We start from the raw sequence: 13807 nt of genomic DNA on the forward strand, positions 1-13807 counted from the left end.
CTACCTCTAATTTTCCCCTCTGCCTTTCTCTCTTTGCAGTGGTAACCACTAGTTTGTTCTCTGTATTTGCGAGTCTGTTTCTGTTTTGTTATGTTCACTACTTTGTTATACTTTTTATTTTATTTTTTTATTTTTTTTTATTTTTTAAATTTTAAAATCTTTAATTCTTACATGCATTCCCAAACATGAACCCCCCTCCCACTTCCCTCCCCATAACATCTTTCTGGGTCATCCCCATGCACCAGCCCCAAGGATGCTGCATCCTGCGTCAGACATAGACTGGCGATTCAATTCACATGATAGTATACATGTTAGAATGGCATTCTCCCAAATCATCCCACCCTCTCCCTCTCCCTCTGAGTCCAAAAGTCCGTTATACACATCTGTGTCTCTTTCCCTGTCTTGCATACAGGGTCGTCATTGCCATCTTCCTAAATTCCATATATATGTGTTAGTATACTGTGTTGGTGTTTTTCTTTCTGGCTTACTTCACTCTGTATAATCGGCTCCAGTTTCATCCATCTCATCAGAACTGATTCGAATGAATTCTTTTTAACTGCTGAGTAATACTCCATTGTGTATATGTACCACAGCTTTCTTATCCATTCATCTGCTGATGGACATCTAGGTTGTTTCCATGTCCTGGCTATTATAAACAGTGCTGCGATGAACATTGGGGTACATGTGTCTCTTTCAATTCTGGTTTCCTCAGTGTGTATGCCCAGAAGTGGGATTGCTGCTGCACAACAAAGGAAAATATAAGCAAGGTGAAAAGACAGCCTTCTGAATGGGAGAAAATAATAGCAAATGAAGCAACTGACAAACAACTAATCTCAAAAATATACAAGCAACTTCTGCAGCTCAACTCCAGAAAAATAAACGACCCAATTAAAAAATGGGCCAAAGAACTAAATCGACATTTCTCCAAAGAAGACATACGGATGGCTAACAAACACATGAAAAGATGCTCAACATCACTCATTATTAGAGAAATGCAAATCAAAACCACAATGAGGTACCACTTCACACCAGTCAGAATGGCTGCGATCCAAAAATCTGCAAGCAATAAATGCTGGAGAGGGTGTGGAGAAAAGGGAACCCTCCTACACTGTTGGTGGGAATGCAAACTAGTACAGCCACTATGGAGAACAGTGTGGAGATTCCTTAAAAATTGCAAATAGAACTACCTTATGACCCAGCAATCCCACTTCTGGGCATACACACCGAGGAAACCAGAATTGTTATACTTTTTAGATTGCACATGTAGGTGATAATGTTCAGTATTTGTCTTTATATATCTGACTTATTTCACATTTATAATATTTTCCATGTGCAGCCATGTTATTGAAAAGTAAAAAATTTCATATTTCTTATAGGTGAACAGTATGCCGCTATGTGTGTGTGTACCAAATTTTCTTTATCCATATATTTGTTAGTGAACACTTAGGTGGCTTCATTATCTTAGCAACTGTAAATAATGCTGCTGTGAACTTTTGGGTGCATGAAGCTGTTCAAATTAGTGTTTTTATTTTTTTCTGATACGTACACAAGGGTGGAATTTCTGGGTCACATGGTGATGGTTCTTTTAGTTTCTTTGACACTTTCATCCTGTTTTCCACAGTGGTTGTACCAACTTACGTTCCCACCAATGTGTATGAGTTTATCACTATAACAGTGTATGAGTGTATGAGGATTACCTTTTCTCCACATTCTTGACATGATTTGTTATTTGTTTTCATATTGATGACAGTCATTCTTATAGGTGTGAAGTGATGTCTTCTTGTGGTTTTAACTTACATTTCTGTGGTGATTAACAATGTTGAGCATCTTTTCATGTGCTTTTTGGCCATCTGTAGTCTTCCTTATAAAAATCTCTCTTCAGGTCTTCTGTTTTTTAATCCAGTTGTGTGTGTGTGTGTGTGTGTGTGTGCATTGTGTGTGTGCATGTGTGTGCGTGCTTGTTTTGTTTCTTGCTGTTGAATTTGATGAGCTATTTATATATTTTTGATATTAGCCACTTATTGGTCATATTATTTGCAAATATCTTCTCCCATTCAGTAGGCTGTCCTTTTATTTTGTTAATAGTTTTCTTTGCTGTGTGAAGTATTTTAAACTTAACTAGACCTGATTTGTTTATTTTTGTTTTTCTTTCCTTTTGATTTTTAGATCAAAAACATACTGTTATGATTTATGTCAAAGAATGTTCTGTCAACATTTTATTTTTAAAGTTTTATAGTATCCCATCTTACATTTAGGTCTTTAAAACATTTTGAGTTTATTTTTGTACATGGTGTTAGAAAATTTCCAATTTCATTCTTTTACATCTATATGTCCAATAAGTGAATTAATATGTCTTAACATATTTTGAATAAAGCAATCAATGCATACATAAACTAATAGCCTAAAGGCTGCTATTTATTTACAACTTGTGATCAGGTTTTATACTTTCAAAAATCTTAATAAATTAATTTGGAAAAGGATTCAAAATATCCTAATGTTGAGGATGACTTCACTTTTTATTAGATTCTCTATAATATGCAAATTGACTATCAGTCAGCAGGGATTTTTGTAATAGATCATTGTATATCAAGAGCCACATGTTGCTCTGAAGCTTTGCTTTGTATAAATATCAGTGTTCTGATGATACATGTGAATTTTCAGGCTAGAGTGTGAAGAACACATCCATAATCATATATGAGTATATTAGGCAAAGAGATAGAATTTTTATTTTATAAGTCTCATAATACAAACTATTAATTAATAATGACTGAAATCTCTTAAATAAATGTAAATCAACTGCTAAGTAAATGTAAATCATAAAATTTTAATGTGCTTCTTGATTGTTATGTCTTCCTTTATTCTTTTTACGTGTAAGTATACCCTCCCTTTCATTAGGGTTACAAATCTGTTTAAAATTAAGAAGGAAATTATTTACAAGCAACATATATGAAATAAGATTATTTATTATTTTGCCTTTAGTTTTCTGTACACTATGTCCGATTCCCTATGCCTTAGTATGCATATTTCCTGTGAAGATGAGAGATAGACTTGGATATGGTAGATACTCAATAAATATACAATAAATTGTGTAGACAGCCAGAGGAACATGAGTTGCATTTCAGAAACAAGTATTAGCTCCCTGTTGATAGTGTATGAGGTATGAATAAAGAATTTGTACTCCTTCATAGAGGCTATCATTTAATTCTGTCATTGAGGAGAATTTATTTCTCAACCTTTTCATTGTTCTAAATTATGCTGAAGTAAATAGCCCAACTTCTTTGGCTTAGCAAACCTTAACAGTACTCTAACTATTAAAGCTTATAAAAGAAAATGTTTTAGAATTACCCAATGCCTTATTCAGTGGTTAATGAGAATGATATCTGAAGACTTGTGGCAAATATTTTACCCATTAGAACACAGGTATATAAGGGTGAATAATTCAATACTGGCTTACTTTTCTTTCATAAACTTTTTGGAAGTAAAAATAAAAGACAGAAAATTTTATAATTACAAGTGTACACATTGGTGAATGACTACAAACTGAGCACAACCATGAACAATTGCTTAAATCTGGAAATCAGACATTATCAATATCCTGTAAACTGCTTTTTTGCCTCTTTCCCACCCACTACCTTCTTGTTTGCCTCTTTTTGAACTTTATATATATTAAATCTTGTGTGTCTGGTTGCCTTCTCTCAATATCATGTTTGTGAGATTCATTGTGGCATTGTGTTATAATTGTATTTCATTCATTTTCATGTTTAATACTATTCCATTGTATAAATATACCAGAAGTTATTGAATTATGCTGTTGTTGGATATTTAGATATTTAGTGAGAGTTGGACCATAAAGAAGGCTGGGCATCGAAGAACTGATGCTTTCAAACTGTGATGCTGGAGAAGACTCTTGAGAGTCCTTTGACAGCACAGAGATAAAATCAGTCAATCCTTCACGAATTCAACACTGATTATTCATTGGAAGGACTGATGCTCAGGCTGAAGCTTCAGAACTTTGGCCACCTAATGTGAAGAGCCAACTCATTGGAAAAGACCCTGATGCTGGGGAAGATTGAAGGCAGGAGGAAAAGGGAACAACAGAGGATGAAAGGTTGGATGGCATCACTGACTCAATGGACATGAATGTGAGCAAACACTGGGAGATGGTGGAGGATAGCGATGCCTGGCATACTGCAGTCCAGGGGTCACAAAGAGTTGAGTATGACTGAGTAACTGAACAACAACCAATATCCCTACTAAGAGCATTCTTGAACATATATTGTGGTGAAAATACATGCACATACTTATGAAGTATATATCAGGAGTGGATTTTCTGGGATAAAATTATAGTATGCCTAGCGCCAACTTTACTATCCACTGTCCCCAAATTGTGCAAAGCGATATTGTAAACTAACTTTGTCAAAAGAATTGTATGAAAATTTTAATCGTTCTGTGTCATCAGTAAAATGTGGTGTGATCAGTCGTTTAACCATGTTATCTTCTGTATGATGGTGGTAGTGATGTAGTATCTAGTCATGTTCCAACTCTTGTGACCCCATGGACTTTAACTTGCCAGGCTCCTCTCTATGTTATATAAGCTGAATTCCTTGATGGCTTAGTGGGCAAAGAATCCACTTGCAGTGCAGGAGATGCCAGAGACTTGGGCTTGATCCCTGGATTGGGAAAATTCCCTGGAGAAGGGAATGGCAGTCTGCTCTAGCATTCTTGTCTGGGAAATCCCATGGACAGAGGAGCCTGGCAGGCTACAGTCCATGTGGTCGCAAAGAGTTGGACACTTAGCACACACAAGCATGTTATATAAGCAAAAGTCATTTTACTGGAATAATCTACAGATGTTGGCGTTTCCTCATGTTTCCTGACATGAATAATCAGCTCATTAGAAAAGACCCACATTCTGGGAAATATTGAAGGCAAGAGGAGAAGGGGATGACAGAGGATGAAATGGTTGGATGGCATGACCGACTGGCTGGACATGAGTTTGAGCAAGCTCCAGGAGTGGTGATGGACAGGGAAGCCTGGTGTGCTGCAGTCCATGGGGTTGCAAAGAGTTGAAAACGGCTGAGTGACTGAACAACAACAAAGGTTTAATAGAAGTTCTGATCATCTAGGTTAATACATTCATGCAGTTTATAGATTAGATAACATTTCTGACCTATTTTTAGGAACATGCTAAAACATTTTTAAGAAAATGTAGAGGCTATTAGAATTGGGGTTCAGAATTAATATTTCTAAAATATTTTTCCCTTATAAAGAAAAATAAGAGGAATATCAAAAATATCCTTGTGTTCAATCTCAATACCAGAGTACTGGTTGTTGAGTCAGATAACACACTTGGAAAAACACTGCTGTAGGCAGCATAACCAAAGAAGTTCTTAAGGAACAAATCACAAGACAGTGGCATGGCAGAGATGGAAGAACTTCCCGAACTACATAACATCAAAATAAGCAACGTTACCTGTGACTCATTCAAGATTTCATGGGAAATGGATTAAAAATCAAAGGACCACATTACACACTATTTCATTAACTACAATAAGAAAGAGAACAAGAACTCCGATTTATTTAAACGAAAAGAGTTCCAACAAAACTGGTGGCAAAATCTGCTCCCTTTACGATGACTGTCAGTGGACACTGGTTTTTGAGCCAAAAAAAACAAAAACAAAAACAAAAAAAAACAAGAGTATACGATAGCAGTGCAATTCAGTCACTCAGTCGTGTCAAACACTTTGTGACCCCACGGACAACAGCATGCCAGGCCTCACTGTCCATCACCAACTCCTAGAGTTACTCAAACTCATGTCCATTGAGTTAATGATGCCATCCAACCATCTCATCCTCTGTTGTCTCCTTCTCCTCTCACTTCAATCTTCCCCAGCATCTGGGTCTTTTCAAATGAATCAGCTCTTCACATTGAGTGGCCAAAGTATTGGATTTCAGCTTCAACATCAGTCCTTTCAATGAACACCCAGGACTGATCTTTAGGACAGACTAGTTGGAGCCCCTTGCAATCCAAGGGACTCTCAAAAGTCTTCTCCAACACCACAATTAAAAAATATCAATTCTTTGGTGCTCAACTTTCTTTATAGTCCAACCTTCGTATCCATACATGAGCACTGGAAAAACCATAGCTTTGACTAGATGGACCTTTGTTGGGAAAGTAATGAATCAGCTGTCCAGGTAGCTCATAACTTTACTTCCAAGGAGTAAGCATCTTTAATTTCATGGCTGCAGTCACCATCTACAGCGACTTCAGAGCTCCCAAAAGTAAAGTCAGCCACTGGTTCCCCATCTATTTGTCAAGAGGTGATGGGGCCAGGTGCCATGATCTTAGTTTTCTGAATGTTGAGCTTTAAGCCAACTTTTTCACTCTCCTCTTTCACTTTCATCAACAAGCTTTTTAGTTCTTCACTTTCTGCCATAAGGGTGGTGTCATCTGCATATCTGAGGTTATTGATATTTCCCCCAGCAATCTTGATTCTAGCTTGTGCTTCATCCAGCCTAGCATTTCTCATGATGTACTCTGCATTCAAGTTAAATAAGCAGGGTGACAATAAACAGCCTTGAGGTACTCCCTTTCCTATTTGGAACCATTCTGTCATTCCATGTCCATTCCTAACTGTTGGTTCCTGACATGCATACAGATTTCTCAAGAGGCAGGTCCAATGCTTTAATAGTCCCATCTCTTTCAAAATTTTCCACAGTATATTGTGACCCACACAGTCAAAGTCTTTGGCATAGTCAGTAAAGCAGAAATATATGTTTTTCTGGAATTGTTTGCTATTTAGTTGGCAATCTCATCTCTGTTTCACTTACCTTTTCTAAATCAGCTTAAACAACTGAAGTTCACAGTTCACATATTGGTGAAGCCTGGATTGGAGAATGTTGAGCATCACTTTACTAGCATGTGAGGTGAGTGCAATTTTGCTGTAGTCTGAGCATTCTTTGGCATTGCCTTTCTTTGGGATTGGAATGAAAACTGACCTTGCAGTCCTGTGGCCACTGCTGAGTTTTACAAATTTGCTGGCATAATGAATGCAGCACTTTCAAAGCATCATCTTTCAGGATTTGAAATAGCTCAACTGGAATTCCATGACCTTCACTAGCTTTGTTCGTAATGATGCTTTCTAAGGCCCACTTGACTTCACATTCCAGGATGTCTGCACTAGGTGAGTGACCACACCATCATGATTATCTGGGTCATGAAGATCTTTTTGTACAGTTCTTCTGTGTTTCTTGCCACCTCTTCTTAATATCTTCTGGTTCTGTTAGGTCCATATCATTTCTGTCTTTACTGAACCCATCTTTGCATGAAATGTTCCCTTGGTATGTCTAATTTTCTTGAAGAGATCTCTAGTCTTTCCCATTCTGTTTTTTTCCCCTATCTCTTTGCACTGATCACTGAGGAAGGCTTTCTTATCTCTCCTTGCTATTTTTTAGAACTCTGCATTCAAATGAGTATATTTTTTCTTTTCTCCTTTGCTTTTCACTTCTCTTCTTTTCACAGCTATTTGTAAGGCCTCCTCAGACAGCCAGTTTGCTTTTTTGCATTTCCTTTCTATGGGGATGGTCTTCATCCCTGTCTCCTGTACAATTTCAGGACCCCTAGTCCATAGTTCATCATGCACTCTGTCCATCAAATCTAGTCCCTTAAATCTATTTGTCACTTCCACTGTATAAGTGTAAGGGATTCAATTTAGGTCATACTGAATTGTCTAGTGGTTCCCTTTACTTTCTTCAATTTAAGTCTGAATCTGGCTGTAAGGAGTTCATGATCTGAGCCACAGTCAGTACCGAGTTTTGTTTTTGCTGACTGTATAGAGCTTCTCCATCTTTGGCTGAAAAGAATACAATCAATCTGATTTTGGTGTTGGCCAAGAGTCTTCTCTTGTGTTGTTTGAAGTGGATGTTTGCTATGACCAGTGCGTTCTCTTGACAAAACTCTATTAGACTTTGCCTTGCTTCATTCTGTACTCCAAGGCCAAATTTTCCTGTTTCTCCAGGTGTTTGTAACTTCCTACTTTTGCATTCCAGTCCCTTATAATGAAAAGGACATCTTTTTGGGGCATTAGTTCTAAAAGGCTTTGTAGGTCTTCATAGAACCATTCAATTTCAGTTTCTTCAGCATTACTGGTCGGGGCATAGACTTGGGTTACTGTGATATTGAATGGTTTTTCCTGGAAACGAACAGAGATCATTGCATGATTTTTGAGATTGCATCCAAGTACTGCATTTTGGACTCTTTTGTTTACCCTGATGGCTACTCTGTTTCTTCTAATTAATTCTTGCCCACAGTAGTAGATATAATGGTCATCTGAGTTATAGTCACCCATTCCAGTCCATTTTAGTTCACTGATTCCTAAAATGTCGACTTTCACTCTTGCCATCTCCTGTTTTACCACTTTCAATTTGCCTTGATTCATGGACTTAACATTCCAGGTTCCTATGCAACATTTCTCTTACAGCATCGGACCTTGCTTTTATCACCAGTCACATCCCCAGCTGGGTGTTGTTTTTGCTTGGCTCTGTCTCTTCATTCTTTCTGGAATTATTTCTCCACTGATCTCCAGTAACATATTGGGCAAGTACCGACCTGGGGAGTTCATCTTTCAGCGTCCTATCTTGTTGCCTTTTCATACTGTTCATGGGGTTCTCAAGGCAAGAATACTGAAGTGGTTTGCAATTCCCTTCTCCAATGGACCACATTTTGTCAGAACTCTTCAGCATGACCCGTCCATCTCGGGTGGCCCTACACAGCATTGCTTAGTTTCATTGAGTTAGACAAAAATATTGTCCATGTGGTTAGATTGGTTAATTTTCTGTGACTGTGGTTTCAGTCTGTCTGCCCTCTGATGCCCTCTCTCAGCACCTCAATAGCAGTGCAGACTGCCTCAAAACATGTTGGTGGTGATTATGTTGTGTCTGAATTGAGTGGAATTATAGAATTGTACACAGCAGACTATTCAAAAGTTCATCTAACACAACTGTTGGATAAGGCCGAAGTGATTGCAGGACAGATGTTCAAATTTTCTGTTTATCATAACCAGCACAAGAATATTTTGAGTATATTCAAAAACATTGTAGGAATGCTGTGCAGCCCTCTGTCAAGTGTAACAGTGGCAGCCATGATGCTCCTATCAGTGGAAAATTAGAATGCATCTTCAGCTGGGCTTCCGTTGTGGCTCAGCTGGTAAAGAATCTACCTGCAATGCAGGAGACCTGGGTTCAATCCCTGGATTGGGATGATCTCTTGCAGAAGGGAAAGGCTACCCACTCCAGTATTCTGGTCTGGAGAATTCCATGGACTGTTATGTCCATGGGGTCGAAAAGAGTCAGATATGACTGAGGACTTTCACTTTCACTTCCTTCAGCTGCAGCACTGAATTCAATACTGGAAATCCACCCCAGGATTCACCTTATGGAAGATACAGGTTTGAGAATGCAGCAGAAACACTTTTTAACCCCAATACTAACTTATACTTTGGGGACTTCAACTGTATGTACACTGATTATCATTATGTGATTCTGGTCATTGCCCCTGTGGGATCTCTAGGAGACGAATTTTGTAAGCAGCGCCTTTCTCAACTAAATTCCCAAGATAATAAATTTCTGACCTGCAGAGAAGAAGATGGGATGCTGGTTTACCACCACGACCAGGATGTTATTTTAGAAGTCATTTACACTGACCCCATAGGTCTTTCTCTAGGCACCATGACAGAAATTACTGGTCATCAGCTCATGAGTTTATCTACTGCAAATCCAAAGGAAGATCCCAGATGCAAAACCTGTAATATTAGTGTTGGACATTAATACCCACTTTTCTTATTCTTAGTCCCCCTCTCCTCCTGTAAAAGCCCTGATCCTCTGTTGTCCATTTTCATCACCAGATGTTTTCCACTGAAGCATGCACATACCACTCTCACCAAAAGTGAACTGCCACTTTTCAGATTTCCAAATTGTTGTAGTGTTTCCTATTCCCTATCCTTCCCAAAATTTTGAGATGAACTATCTTAAGTTGTTTCTGACACTCTATTGCCTAGATGCAGCAATGTTTTTATTTTTCCTTTATGCCAAACATAACAAAACTATTATATAAACTGCTTTAGTAAAATACAAAATAATGGCATATAAATGGTGTTTAAATATGCTCTCATTTTACTCTACTGAACAAATATTGGAATAACTCCAAACCACACAAAAAAGTGTAATTACAGCATGAGTTAAATCTTGAAGCTTAGAATTGTCAGCACTTCCAACTTGTTGTTTGACAGTGTTATTTATATTAGCTAACAGGAAACAGCTACTGTGCTTCAACATAATAAATATAAGAGAAAAATATTTTATTTGTATTATTGTATAAAATATTTACAATTTTATAGAATATATAGAGTTACACCCTAATAGCAATTGTATACATGTCACAAAACCATTTCCCTTATCAAAGATGTAGTTTGTAAACTTCAAAAGTTGTGTATCTGTCCTGTTACAAGTACATAACTTTAATTAAATAAATTTGTGCAGGACATTATTCTGATTCAAAAAGGTTATAAAATATCAGGTAAATAGAGAAAGCAATAAGCCTCTAAAACCACCTGCTTCAGAAATAGTCAATATTAATCCCATCCAAGCTATATGAAAATGTGAATTTGTTCACCATCGTGCTTAAACATTATAGAAAAGAAAACTACAAATGTGCTGGTATGAAAGAGAAAATGTGGACCTTTTACTTATTTTTATAAAAGCAAAATAATAAACATGTGGTTTAATGCAAAATAGCAAAATGATATACACTGAAGTTAATGATGTAAATGAAATATTCTGTCTTCTTAAAAAACAAAACAAAACAGAGTACTAATTGCCCAATAAGGAAAAACCAAAACCAGGGAATAACTGTTAAGAACTGAGTCACAATAATTCAGGCAAATCAAGATGAAAGATCAGAGATTTCACCTAAAAAGGAAGAAGTGGTCATGACAAAACACACTTAGGTAAGCATGGCTTTATTTGAGGAAACCAAGCAAAGATGAAAATGACAAAGTAAAGAATCCTAAGAAACTAAAGGCCTGGAAGCTCAGAGTGAATTTTTGTATCCAGAGGTCAGATTAGTAATAAAATGACATTTAAAATTTTGACCCAGAAATGTCACTCAACCTGCTTAACATCTAAGAGTGAAGGTTCCCTTTTTTTTAATTGAAGGATAATTGCTTTACAGAATTTTGCTGTTTTCTGTCAAACATCAACATGAATCAGCCATAGATGTACAGATTGACAACTGCATTCATTTTATTTGACTGTGGTAGAAAAGGAGTCTGACAACATATGTTCTCAGCTACTAATCAAAATACAAGCAAGAATAGCAATGTTGTAGATACACACTGCTGTAGAAATAAACAGTGACTCATTCATGAAGAATGGAACTCTATTTCTTTTGCAAATGTATAGAACTCTAATTTCCAGCAGGTTCATTATTGTTCTCCTTCAACTTAATGAGTCCATTAGAAGGTTTAACTTTGCAGAAAGCCAAAGCCTTAGCAAAGCTACATTTTAACTATTGAGTAGCCCTTGAGAGCTTTCTAGTAACATAGAAATTGTGTCTCATTCCTGGGAAATACAAATGCAAACTATTTTTAGCAGAAATGACAAAGTAAACAGTGGTAGGTAGGAAAAAGGTTTATTCTACTTTCCCTAACATGTCCACCAGGGTAAGTATGAAATTCTTTTACAGCAAGATTCCTGCTTCAGATAATAGGAAAAGAAGCTGAATGTTTATGTTTCAAAAATCTACAGCATCTTCCAAGTCAGTTCTTAAAGGTGCCCTTCAAAAACTCGAGGAGAATTTTAAAGTTTAGAGGGTTTGAATCTCTCTCTCTCTCTCCATATATATATATATATATATATGGAGAAGGCAATGGCACCCCACTCCAGTACTCTTACCTGGAAAATCCCATGGACAGAGGAGCCTGGCAAGCTGCGGTCCATGAGATCGCGAAGAGTCGGACAGGACTGAGCGACTTCCCTTTCACTTTTCACTTTCATGCATTGGAGAAGGAAATGGCAACCCACTCCAGTGTTCTTGCCTGGAGAATCCCAGGGACGGGGGAGCCTGGTGGGCTGCTGTCTATGGGGTCGCACAGAGTCGGACACGACTGAAGTGACTTAACAGTAGCAGCATACATATATAGATATAGATAGATTTTTTAAATCCTTTTAATATTGCCTCCACATAAAGAACATGATGATATCTGAGTAGTTTCGTTGTCTAAAAATTAAAAAAAGTTTTATACAGAAAATCATGCCATTGAGGGCACATAGTTACATTTATACACCAAATTGCAATAGTAAATGACAACTGTATATATTGAAAATATATCTTTTTTCTTTTCTTTCTTTTTTTTTTTTTAGTTTTTTATTTTTTAAATTTTAAAATCTTTAATTCTTACATGCATTCCCAAACATGAACCCCCCTCCCACCTCCCTCCCCATAACATCTTTCTGGGTCATCCCCATGCACCAGCCCCAAGCATGCTGCATCCTGCATCAAACATAGACTGGCGATTCAATTCACATGATAGTATACATGTTAGAATGTCATTCTCCCAAATCATCCCACCCTCTCCCTCTCCCTCTGAGTCCAAAAGTCCGTTATACACATCTGTGTCTCTTTCCCTGTCTTGCATACAGGGTCGTCATTGCCATCTTCCTAAATTCCATATATATGTGTTAGTATACTGTATTGGTGTTTTTCTTTCTGGCTTACTTCACTCTGTATAATCGGCTCCAGTTTCATCCATCTCATCAGAACTGATTCAAATGAATTCTTTTTAACGGCTGAGTAATACTCCATTGTGTATATGTACCACAGCTTTCTTATCCATTCATCTGCTGATGGACATCTAGGTTGTTTCCATGTCCTGGCTATTATAAACAGTGCTGCGATGAACATTGGGGTACATGTGTCTCTTTCAATTCTGGTTTCCTCGGTGTGTATGCCCAGCAGTGGGATTGCTGGGTCATAAGGTAGTTCTATTTGCAATTTTTTAAGGAATCTCCACACTGTTCTCCATAGTGGCTGTACTAGTTTGCATTCCCACCAACAGTGTAGGAGGGTTCCCTTTTCTCCACACCCTCTCCAGCATTTATTGCTTGCAGATTTTTGGATTGCAGCCATTCTGACTGGTGTGAAGTGGTACCTCATTGTGGTTTTCAAAAGTTACTTTGGAATTTTGCAGTTACTTAACCCTGATTTTTATTTCAAGTAATAAAAGCATATACATATATATGTATTTATATATACACATATAGTAAGTATATATGTATATATATGTAGATATATATGTATTTTACACATTTATTTTCAAAAGAACATAAAAATCCTTGGTTAATTTAGATATTAAATGGTAATGTTTTATGTTTCCCCTGTGTTTGGATAGGTTTAATTTAAGCTGTAAGTGACAGAATCCCAAGATAGATGTCTACTTCTCTCCAACATAAAATTCAGGTAAATAGTCCAGAGTTGGTGCTTGCTCTACAGTGTCAGTGACTCACGTTCTTTTGATGTCATATTGCTTTGTGTGCAATCTTCATCCTTATGTGGTTCAAAGTGGCTTTTCTACTTTCAATTACTAAAACTTCTATTGATGTTGACAAGAAGACAAAACGGAAAGAAGAAAGGCATACTCTTTGCTAAGACACTTCACAGAATTTGTACTGACTATTTCTACTGAAATTCTTCTTGTCATTATTTAAACTTATGATCGTGTCCTGAAAAAGAGGCTGAAAATACAGTCTTTAT

General features: G+C 37.1%; 1 pseudogene; it reads left to right on the top strand.

Moving 5' to 3' along the window:
• The first annotated feature begins 5399 nt into the window (after window positions 1–5399).
• LOC101108134 (phytanoyl-CoA hydroxylase interacting protein-like) lies at window positions 5400–9825 on the top strand (annotated as a pseudogene).
• Window positions 9826–13807: the final 3982 nt, after the last annotated feature.

This window comes from Ovis aries, chromosome 6 (genome assembly GCF_016772045.2).
Source record: "Ovis aries strain OAR_USU_Benz2616 breed Rambouillet chromosome 6, ARS-UI_Ramb_v3.0, whole genome shotgun sequence".
NCBI classification, from domain to species: Eukaryota; Metazoa; Chordata; class Mammalia; order Artiodactyla; family Bovidae; genus Ovis; species Ovis aries.